We start from the raw sequence: 13,241 nt of genomic DNA, 5'->3' as shown, positions 1-13,241 counted from the left end.
GGTTGTTGCTGGTAATTGTATGATTGGTGCGAGTGGTGGTGGGTTAAGAAAGTTAAAATCGCTTTTTATGAACGATGCCTTCAGGCAAATAGTTTGTTAAATTGAATAATTTTTTAAAAAAACAATAAAAAATAAAGAAATCCATGCACATAAAAACTGAACAACAATTATAGAGAAGACAGGGAATCAAACAAAAATAAAAAAAAAATACAAAAAAAATCAATTTAAATGCGTTTCATAAAACTACCCACCCAACCACCCGCCGGTTCGTGCACCCAGCAAAGAAAAAAGTGGAAATATAATGTGATCCCTTTTCAATATACAACTTTAGCATGCTTCCAGTGGAAGGTTTGACTGTGAAAAACCTTCAGTAAAGCCCTTTTTTGCAGACGAAACCACTTAAAAGAAAAATGAATAAAATGATATGATGCAGATTTTCTCCAACTTATAAGTATGACAGCATTTGAAGTTTGTAAGAATGCAATATTCGTTATTACTGATATCTATCTATAGATGTGTGTGTGTGTGTGTGTGTGTATGCATACAAAATATGAATTGTCTAACTCCCTCTTTTAATCTTTTACTTGTTTCACTCATTTGACTGTGGCCATGCTGGAGCACCGCCTTTAGTCGAGCAAATCGCCCCTACAACTTATTCTTTGTAAGCCTAGTACTTATTCTATCGGGGTCTTTTGCCGAACCGCTAAGTTACGGGGACGAAAACACACCAGCATCGGTCGTCAAGCGATGTTGGGGGGACAAACACAGACACACAAACATACACACACACACACACACATATATATATATATACATATATACGACGGGCTTCCTTCAGTTTCCGTCTACCAAATCCACTCACAAGGCTTTGGTCGGCCCGAGGCTATACTACAAAACACTTGCCCAAGGTGCCACGCAATAGGACTGAACCCGGAACCATAAGGTTCGTAAGCAACCTACTTACCACACAAGCACTCCTACGCCTATTCGCAAAATGTTTAGTTCAGCGTAATTTATTCGCCTCGTGTTATGTCGTGCTTGTGTGAAGGCACGTGGCTTAGTGGTAAGGGGCATTCGGCTGACGATCGTAAGGTCGTGAGTTCGATGCCGCCGCCGGCGCTTTGTGTCATTGAGCAACAAAATTTATTTCAGATCCATCTAGTCAACTCAGGTGACAAAAATTGAAATTTCAAAGTTCTAGCCTTGTCACATTCTGTGTCATGCTGAATCTCCACGAGAACTACGTTAAAGGTACGCGTGTCTGCGGAGTACTCAGCCATTTTCAAGTTAATTTCAAGAGCAAGCTGTTTCATTGATCGGATCAACTGGAACCTACGTCGTCGTAGCCAACAGGGTGCCAAATTATGCGTGCCGACTATTCGAAAGAATGAAGAATTGGCACTCAAAATACATGACCTCCTAGAAGGGAATATCTCCCTTATGATAGCCGGCCACCAGAGGTACACCACGTGTCTAAGCTACTCTAGCTGTGATTTCTTGAAATATCCACTTAAACTGATGGTCTGAACGTGAAGGGCGTCGCTTCTAAATTAGCAGGCACAGGCGAGGTTACACGCTTATGAGTTCAGTCACATGGTTCCTAGCTACATGGTTCCAAGTTTGGTCCCACTACGTGGCATCTTGGGCTAGTGTTTTCTACTATACCCAGGTTGGTCAGAGCCTTGAGAGTGAATCTGGTAGGCGGAAACACACACACACACACACACACCACACACACACACACATACACACACACATATATATATATATATATATATATATATATTATATATATATATATATTATATATAATATATATATATATACAATTATATATTATATATAATATATATATATATATATATATATATATATATATATATATATATATATGTTTGAAACATCTATATATACGAGATTTTAAACAGCCGAAATCACTAAGATGAACCGGTTCCCGACTGAAGATTAGAGGCTTCGAGTGACCCGTCGGTTTTTTGTGTCGTTTCCTTGTGTGTTTTTGCGTTCTTGTCCCACTTTGTAATTTATATTTTATATTAAATCTATACATAATATATATATATATATATATATATATATATATATATATATATATATATATATATATATTGATTGTGTGCATGTGTGTGTGTATGTGTGCGTATGTGTAGTGTGTTGGGTGTGCGTGTGTGTGAATGTGTGTGTGTGTGTGGTGAGTGTGTATTCGCACTCGCGTGTATGTGTGTTTTCTTATCTATGTTTGTCCCCACCACCGATTAATAAAAGTCAATTTTTGCCGAAACGCTAAGTTACGGGGACGTAAGTACACCAACACCGATTGTCAATCGGTGGCGGGTGTCAAACACTGACACAAAAACACACGCATACACACATATATTCATGTGTGTGTGTATATGTATATATATTATATATATATATATATATTATTATTATTATTATTGAGTGAGAGAGCAGTTCATGCCATCAAAGTGACACTGGGGTAAAATATACGAAGCCCAATATACCCATCATGACTACCCGTCTGATTAAGGTACACCAGGCACATGCATCACAACCATATGTGCGCGACATGGTGATCTCATATCAAGTAAACAGCAATGACTTGCAGGTGGGGCCCAGTTAGAAGTTTCTTCAGGTTGAGTAGCCCATCCCGCTCAAACGGTCCCTGAATAAGGGTTGTTTAAGGATGTTGAAAGAACCACCCATGTTTCCAGAGGTGAACTATTCAAACCCCAAAGAATCCCTCTCAACACATGGCGATGATGCTCCACCAAACTACTTCTGCTCATGATCAGAGATGCACATATCGTCAGCCACTAAGGGACATGCTCAACTGGTTAAGGTCAAAAAACTGACAAGCAAATCTGTGGTATGAGCAGAATATTTGCTGTAGCCCATCTTTTATACCAAGACAAAACAATGACATGATAACACTTCCAATCAGTTAAGATCAGAAGCCATGAGAGCCACTGCCTGTATTATTATTATTATTATTATTATTATTATTATTATTATTATTATTATTATTAAGGTGGCTATTCGCAATTTACAACCGAAAGGCAACAAGTATAACCGTCACTAAAGTGATGGAGGATGCTATACATATATGGTGGGCTCATTTCATTTTTCTTTCTACCACATCCACTCACAAAGCTTTTGTTGGCCTTAAGTTATAGTAGAAGACACTTGCCTAAGGTGCTATACAGTGGAGCCGAACCCAGAACCATGTGGTTGGGAAATAATCTTCTTACCACACAGCCACGCCTGCGCCTATATAATTTAAAATATGAACTTCCAAACCGACCTTAACTTAATCTAGAAGGGACTGTGTCAACTGTGATAAACGACGACCATGAGCATACCACATGTGTGTGTATGTGTGTGTTTGTGTGTGTGTGTGTGTGTGTGTGTGTGTGTGTGTGTGTGTGTGTGTGTTGTGTGTGTATGCGTGTGTTTGTGCGCGCACGTGTGTGCATTTATATGGCAAATGCTAAAGTTGATGAACTGAATTCCTACTCGTGAGATTAAATGCAATTGGTTGAATATTCCACAGAAGTATGTACGCTTAACATAATTATCATATAACAGAGTCAGTGAGTCGAAAGTAACAAGGCGGAACCTTTTGAGTTACATGTGCAACAGTGAGGGAATAAGGAGAAAATTAACTCCAGAATTTGACTGGTATTCTACTGATTTCAAAGGAAGAGAGAAAAGTTTAGTTATAGGCTCATTTCCTATAGTGTCCACGTATTGGTGAGTGCATGTATCGATACAGTCAATCACATCCCAATTTTCGTTTCTCTCTCTCCCCCCTTTCTTTCTCTGTCTCCCTTGTCGATCTCTTTCTCTCTATTTTTCCCTGTGTCTCTTTCTTCTCCTGTTTCTCCTTTACCTTCTCTCTCTCTCTCTCTCTCTCTTCCTCGCATGTACAGTTTACTCTCTTCATCTATCATTACATCTACATGTATATCTATCTGCTTATCTGTCTATCTACCACTCTATCTATCGTTCTTTCAATTCAGCTATCTATCTGTCTTTCTATCTATCTATTACCTATCTTTCTACTTATCTCTGTTTACACCTGTCTATTTACCTGTTTATCTGTCTCTTATCTGTATTCCTTTTCGTTACTCTGACTCATTTCTGCCCGAAGCACAATCCATGGAAACATTTGTATTATCACAAAACACTAATCTAATCCGGTAATCAATGTTAAAATCTTCAGGTGCCTTTCCTGCGTGATAGCCGAGAAAATCAACAGTTTACATTCTGTTGATTCGGCGTTGATGTAAGTCATACAATTTAAATGCTTTGTTGAGCCTAAGAAAGGGAAAAATATTGAAATATGTAACGCTATTGGGTTGTCAGAAAAATTCCCCCGGGTTTTTTTCCGTCTATTTTTAATCCTTATTTTCGTCAACAATTTAACAAATCAGTCAATAACATATTCTCCGTCATTGTTCATGACTTCTTGCCAACATCTCACTTGCTCGTCAATGCCTTGATAGTAGAAATTACGGTATCTTGACTCGAAGAATTCATCGAGCTATGCGTTCAACTCCACGACTTTGTTGAATGAAATGCTTCAGAGGCAACTGGAGAACGACGGAAAAAATGGTAATCTGAAGGCGCTGTATCAGGAAAATACGGTTGGATGACTGCAGAACTTCCAACCCGAGCTCTTGGATTGCATTTTTAGTCAAATTAGTTGACATGTGGGTGAGTGTTTTGTTGAAGAAACACGCCGTGTAACTGGTCGTGTCGTTTCAGCTGGATTGTCCATTGAATGAAGATAACAAACAACGGTATCATGAAAGCAGCCTATCTTTTGGTCAAATTGCCTCCTGGATTGGCGCGAATCATCGTAGATGAGCTCGTTCACTCGATCTTCATTGAACTAACCAGGTCGGCCGGAAAATGAAGGATCTATGAAGTCAAATGTTTCTTCCTTAAAAACGTGAAAACCATTTCGGTGCTTTTTTTTTTTGTTATATAGCGTCTTCTTTGCACAGCACAAATGTTTCAAACGGAAGCAGGTGTCGAAATCACTAATTTTCTTACTACTTAGCACTTTAACATCAAATGTCTGAAAAAAGGTAATATTCATTCAAATTTCAAAAACGATAAAGAAAAGTTATAGAGAAGAATAGAGCTACGAAAAAGCATAAAACACCAAAATAAAAATTATTTTCTTCTTAATTCAAACAACTTTGGAAAGAAGCGTAGATTTAACATTGGAAATAAAAGTAGCAGCTGTTCTTTAATTTTTTTTTTTTTTTTTGAATGGTGATCTCCTACGTTTCAAATATATAAATATTTGAGATTACCTCCAAAATGAAAATATAGCTGTTTACGTAGAAGGTACGGGCGGACGAAAATGTGATACCATGGCAGCAGCAACAGCTGCAGCAATAATAGTAGTAGTAGCTATTGTTGCTGTTGTTGATGTTTTTGTTGTATGTGTTGTAATGGTACTTTTGTTGTTTGCTACTTCTATTTCCAGGAAATCGAGCGACCACGAAACGGCGTTCATGTCTCTGTTATTGCTGTTGTTGTTGTTGTCGTAATTGTTCAACCCCAGGTCAACCATGTTTAAAAAGTGTTCCAACCATAATCATCCATTGTTTTTGTGTATCAGAGATAGTAATCTCCAGCCTGTCCTGCTTTTCCTTAAAGGTATATTTAGCTGTTATTTTTAGCAGGTCGAACAACCACGTACCTATAGCACTTGTTACTTTTGTTATTTTTGATATTGTAATTTTTATTCTAGCTGCTTTTACTCTTGATGTTCGCGTTGTGGTTGTTTTTGTTATTGTTGTTGTTGTTGCTGTTCTTTCGATTACTTTTAGCTTTAGCTTTTACTTGTTACAGTCATTGGACCGCGTTCATGCTGGGGCACCGCCTTGAAGAATTTTTAGCCAAACGAATTGACCCCAGTACTTAATTTTCTTTTTGTGTGCGTGCGTGTGGTGGGGGGCACTTGTGACTTATTCTATCGGCGTGTCTTATCGAACCGCTAAGGCACAGGGACGTAATCATGCCAATACCATTGACAAGTGGGGGGTTGGATGGGGACAACACAGACACAAAGACACACATACACACGCAGACACAAACACACACACACACACACACACATATATATATATACACACATATATATATGTACAATACACACACACACACACGCACGCACACATATATACGTATATATATATATACATACATACATACATATACATATATACACGCACACAACGGGCTTTCACTTCCTGTCTACCAAAATCCACTCACAAGGTTTTGATAGGCCCGAGGCTATAGTAGAAGACACTTACTCAAGGTGCCACGCAGTGGAACTGAAACCAGAACCATGTGGCTGGGAAGCAAGTTTCGTACCACACAGCTACGTCTGTTTGAGCTTGGTAATGTTATTGTTGGTACTGAAGCTTTTGCTGTTGCCGTTGTTGCCTTCTTCTTGTTCTTGTTGTTGTTGTTCTTCTTCTTCTTCTTCCAATCAGGACTCACGCCATTAGCCACAAAGAATAATCTCTAATTCGAAATTAGAATTACCAAGAATGCGTGTGGCAACTTGAATATCCGCCCACCACGCGTGATAGACTGGCGGTTGCACGGGCGCGGAGGCTACGTTGTTATCCTCATTCCGTAAACGGGTGAAGAGCTGATCCATCCTGGGATACAGGAGGATTCGCAATCTAGACTAGGGTCTGAAAGTTTACCACACCATAGTGGGTTACATCATGGTTCCTCTGCTTTGTGACAGAAGTAGGAAGAAAGATGTTATTCAAGGGAAAGGCAAAGGCCAATACAGCGTGGCACCAGTGACGTCGCAGCTCATTTATTAACGTGCAGGTGGCTGAGCACCCCACAGAAGATTCAGCGTGACACAGAGTGTGACAAGGCTGGCCCTTTGAAATACAGGTGCAATAGAAACAGGAAGAAAGAGTGAGAGAAAGTTCTGGTGAAAGAGTACAGCGGGGTTTACCCCACCCCCCGCCGGATCATCGTGGAGCTTAGGTTTTTTCTTTTTTTTTTTGCTCAATAAACACTCACAATGCCCGGTCTGGGAATCGAAACCGCGTTCTTACGACCGCGAGTCCGCTACCCTAACCACTGGGCCATTGCGCCTCCACTGCCGTTGTTGTTGTTGTTGTTGTTGTTACTGATTTTATAGCTGTTGTTTTTGCCATCGTCGTTATAACTGTTCTTGTTGTAGCGACTGCTTTTATTGTCACTGCCTTGTTTTTGTTGTTGTTTAGTTGATGCTGTTGCTGTTTTTATTGAAGTTACTACTGTTCTTATTCCTTTATTGTCACTTTTATTATTGTTATTATTATCACTTCGTTGTTGTTGTTGTAGTTGTTGTTCTTGTTGTTCTTGTTCTTGTTGTAGTTGCTGCTGCTGTCACCTCTGTGTTTATCCTGTAAAGATAGCCGAAGGGGACAACAAAGTGATTTCTACTTTAATACCTCAGAGAGTAGGGGGTTATTATAACCGTGTGGTGTGGTCCCTAAAGAATGTTGGGTTGGGGATAATGGTATTTTGGTAGGGGAAGTACACTGTGATTATAAAAATTTTTTTTTAGTTTTTTTTTGTTTTTTTTCAAATAATCGAAAAGCGAACTTCCTTAAAACAAACCTATAATACTTTATTGCAAAACCACAAAACCCCCAAACATGTACACACCACCAATACCACCAACACCATCCTTATCTCCACCAATATCATTTACACCGCCAACCCCATTTGCACAACACATACCACCATCCCCACCTCCTTCAGTAAAACAACGTTCACTACACCAGCCATCGTTTCTCCACCGCCACCAATAACAAAACATGCACCACCACCACCACCACCACCACCACCATCAACACAACCAACATTACTTATACCACACTGCCGCCGTCATCACATTTTCCACCACTAAAACAGAACACACCACCAACACCAGCTCCATTTGTGCAAACATTACGGCTCCACCGTCGGCACCACCAACATCAAATTACACAGCCATTATCCCCACCACCTTCAATACTACAACATACACCACTACACTGAAAACCAAAACAAGCACCAACACCGTAAACCAACGCCACCTTTATGACCTACACTATCACACTCACCACTATCGCCGTCAGTAAAAAACCACCACAGAATACGCTACTAACACCACAAAGAAGATGTTTTTATTTTGAGGCTCGTTTGGCCCGTTACCCACAAATCACACGATCTGGAAAATGGAAGAATATTCTTTATCTTTGATCTTTTACTTCTTTCAGTAATGCCTTTGACTGTGACCAAGCTGGGGCACCGCCTTGAAGAAATTTTAGTAGAACAAATTGACCCATTAATTCTTTTTTTAAAAAAACTAGTACTTATTCTGTTGATCTCTTTGGCCCAACCGCTAAGTTATAATGACGTAAACAAACCTACACCGGTTATCTAGCGGTAGTGGGGTCAAATACAGACACAAAAGCACACACATACAGATATATATATATATATATATATATATATATATATATATATATATATAACACATATATATATATATATAATATATATATATATAGAGAGAGAGAGAGATAGATAGATAGATAGATAGATAGATAGATAGATAGATAGATAGATAGATAGATAGATAGATATGTACGACGGGTTTCTTTCAGTTTCCGTCAACCAAATCCACTCTCAAGTCTTTGGTTGGGTCGAAGCTATAGTAGAAAGGACTTGTCCAAGGGACCACGCAGTGGGACTGAACTCGGAACAATTGGGTTGGGAAGCAAACATCTGACCATGCAACCACGCCGTTTTTCTGAATTAAAAAATTAGATTGGTCGAACGGTGTTGAGCCTAAGTCTGCTCTTCATTTGGCGCTAACATGGTTTAAACAACTTCCGCATTAAGATCCACTGTCTCGTCCACCTCCATCATCACGGCCAGCATTACCAAGACTTCCATCTCCTCCAGAAACATCTATACATCCAATACATCCACTACGCTGGACGGCATTATCATCACCCCGCCATCACCTCCACTTCCGACAACAGCAACGCCTTCGAGGCACTGTCGAAACAACTGTGTCGAAATAATCATCACCACGACCACCACCACCACCACCACCACCACTAACTTTTCTAATGCCACCAACACATCCAGAAACACAAGCACTACCATAAACACTGCCTCCCCAAAACACCAAAACCACCACAAGAAACAACAAGAAGACCATTACCACTACCTCCAATGACGTCAATACCACATAAAACCTCAGTCAGTTCAAGGAAGGAGCTTCTATGACGTCGTTCGACTCGCTGCAATTATCGGTCAAAACTCTTTCAAATCTTACCTAAAGTCTTTCAAAGAGATTAATGCAGCTTAGTATTCTTGGACGTAATATGTCAGAAAGCAGGATGGTCGCAGCATAAATACTGGCCAAATCTAGCTAGCTTGACCCATTATTCAAGAGAAATATGTCTTCTAGCACGTGCAAACGTCTCTAGGAAGCGAACAGGAGAAAGAAACCTTTGCATGAAACACTAACATCTATTTATAAAAAAAAATCTGCTGAGATGATTCGAAAACACAACTCCTAATAATCTAACGGTATATCTTTTCTATCCCTTTGATGAGACTCTACCTAATATAATGATTTAATAATTATTTTAATCGTTAGGCTTAATTGAAACAGCTGTAAGACAATATGTTGGATTTTTGCAGATAATAAATTTTTATTAAATGCTAAACCTCCATTTTCTTAATTTTCTATTCATAAAAAAAGATGTTTTTGGTCATGTGGTTAAGAAGGTTTGAAATCACGTGGTTTCCGGTTCAGTCTCACCACGCGACACTTTGGGTCAGTGTTTTCTACTATAGTCCTGAAACGCCTAATGCCTTGAGAGGATTTGGTAGGCGGAAAATGTGTGAAACCTTTTATATGTAGATATTTGTGCATATGTGTGTGCGTTAATCTGTTAAGCATTTTGTCCGTCGTGCTAACGGTGTCCACCAGCACACCGCCTTGTTCCATACTAGTAATATTCTTTTCTACACAAGGTCCGAAATAACCTTTCAATATCACACTAGTGTATCTGCAGTATACAAATAATTATTTTACAATAACGCTTACAATCACTAGTGTTTCTATAGCACATTTGTTTATCTACACTATACTGTAATTCAGTGACAGACATAATACATGCAGCTGGTTTATATGATATTTCCATAACTCATGTATATGAGTGTGTGTTTCTCTCTGTGTGTGTGTATGTGTGTGTGCGTATATATATATATATATATATATATATATATATATATATATATATATATTATATATATATATATGTATGTATGTATGTATGTATGTATGTATGTATGTATATATACATGCATACAAACATACATACTAAGGGAGAGTGACGCAGAAGATTAAACAAACACACTCGCACGTGATCACACCCACAAACACAAACACACACACACTTATGAATAAGTATAATCACACAAATACAGACACATATATAAACATAAGTAAGAATATATACTTGTATGTAATTATGTATGTACGTATGTTCGTATGTATGTACGTATGTATGTATGTATGCATGTTTGTATGAATGTATGTATGTATATATGTATGTATATATGGATGTATATATGTATGTATGTATGTATGTGTGTACGCATGTATGTATGCATGTATGTATGTATGTATGTATGTATGTATGTATGTATGTATTGTATGTATGTATGTATGTATGTATGTATGTATGTATGTATGTATGTATATATACATGCATACAAACATACATACTAAGGGAGAGTGACGCAGAAGATTAAACAAACACACTCGCACGTGATCACACCCACAAACACAAACACACACACACTTATGAATAAGTATAATCACACAAATACAGACACATATATAAACATAAGTAAGAATATATACTTGTATGTAATTATGTATGTACGTATGTTCGTATGTATGTACGTATGTATGTATGCATGTTGTATGAATGTATGTATGTATATGTATGTATGTATGTATATATGGATGTATATATGTATGTATGTATGTATGTGTGTACGCATGTATGTATGCATGTATGTATGTATGTATGTATGTATGTAGTATGTATGTATGTATGTATGTATGTATGTATGTACGTATTCATTTGAAGCTGATGATTCATGCTGTCTATTCAGAGTTTTCAAGCGACAAAAAGATGTGTTCAAGAAGGCGGAACACGGAACACGCCGTATTATTCAATTTTCATTGATCGGCTTTGGTCAGGTGATAATGTTCAGAGCGTTGGGAGTTAGGCGGGGGGAGGGCAAGTGGGTGGGTTATTTGTAGAAATAGTCAATCACTACTATGTGGGATAATGGTAACAGATGATGACTTATACGATGTAGTAGCAAGTATTACTATACAGATGGAGGTGACAGCTATTTTCATTTTGTAGCATACAAGTGGCCATGGTCTATTCGGGTGCTGGGAGAGATGGTTACTCGGTTTCCTTTTTGGTGAACATTTATTGAAACATCACCGTGTAGATAAGCATTTCGCTTCGCAACTATGTAGTCCCAAATTTATTCCTTTTGTGCGGAGTCCTGAGTGAATACTTATTCTAGCATAAGCTTAGACAGATCGAAACCCTGTGAGTAAAACACTGTAGAAAGATACGGTTGAAAGGGCCGTTTCTGATTTTGGGCGGTCAAATTTATTATTTGATCCTTCGATTCCACATTCGGGCCAAACCTCTGATCTGAGAGCAATTGCTTTTTCCTACCAGCTTAAGTGGCCTCCAAAAGGATATTTGGCACTACCCTTCCTGCTCTAACTAAATGATGACAAACCACTGTGCTTTCAAACAGAATTTCTACTTTTAAAAAAAAGACCTTAAAAGACGGCATCGAACTGTTCAATTCCTCAGCCAAAAATTAGAATCATCCATTTTATTCATTGGAATATGGTTTTCAAACTTAGCAATACTTCAGCGTATACGAATGTTACCGATTCTACTTTCTTTAAATTTCCACGTGTATTGAGATAAGGACGTGGTGTTTATTCCGTCTTTCTGTGAGAAAACTCAATGTACTGTCTGTACTTGGTTTTAAATGCGTTCGTTATTTGCTTTTAATGCCTTTTTTCGATGCCATCTTATAACTCTATTTGCACTAAACAACAGTGCCTTTTTTAAAGACTTTTACCATTAAATGGGTATGGTCTAATGTAGCTGAAGCTACATTTTGACGACTGAAAATGGGTATGACTAGTTTTATTGTTCTACTGGAATATTTGGAATGCAATACTTTCCAAACAATTCTTGATAAGTCTTATTCTTATTGAGCAGCTTACGATAGTCATGGGTGTTGGAAAAATTATTTGTTTGTTTTTATCAAAGAAAATATATTACAAGTTAACCTGGAAGCAAAACACAGCCTATAACGAAGACCGGAGTAAATTAGATGATGTGATCGCTCCACATATTCTAGTTTTTTGGGGTTTTTTTCGAAACAATTCCGTAATTACCATTCTTGTAAATATTTTAGACACACTTACTAAGAAAAAAAAACACCTCCAGCTCTACTGTATAAACAGTCACAATTATCTTCCGTCATCATGATATAGAACTAAAGTTACAATTATACTGTATTACAACACTGCCAATTCGCCGTTAGTATTAATACCTTAATTCCGTACGAATGATAAGTAATTTTAGCATTTCAAGAGACGAAACTTTTTTTTCTATGCACTGTCAGAAGTTCGCTGGCCCACACTGCAGCGTGACCCTATCCTGTGATATGTGGATTATCATTGTACCAAAGCTAGCAATGAAAATCGAATAGATGTTTTTTTTTTAATTAGACACAAATTCTAGCATTTTAAGTGTTGTGGTTAGTCGATTGCATCGTCCCAAGTTCTTGTCTGTTACTTTCTTTTATTGACCCTGCATCTATGGAACACGACGGGATTTGAGCTTAGAACTTAGAGACCAAAAGAGACTCCGCATAACATTTCCTAACACTATCTAACGGTTCTAACCAATTCTAACCAGTCTTTTACTAAATTCAAATACCTTCTGCTTTGTGCTCTGTGTTTTCTGGTCGGATGTAAGCATTTCACTTATTGTTATATATATATATTTGTCATCTAAACAAACACGCATAGCAAGAAGCTCTGAGTAGCAACAGAA

This window comes from Octopus sinensis, linkage group LG7, assembly GCF_006345805.1.
Source record: "Octopus sinensis linkage group LG7, ASM634580v1, whole genome shotgun sequence".
Classification (NCBI taxonomy): domain Eukaryota; kingdom Metazoa; phylum Mollusca; class Cephalopoda; order Octopoda; family Octopodidae; genus Octopus; species Octopus sinensis.
The sequence above is the reverse complement of the archived record's forward strand: the minus strand, read 5'-3'. Positions refer to the sequence as shown.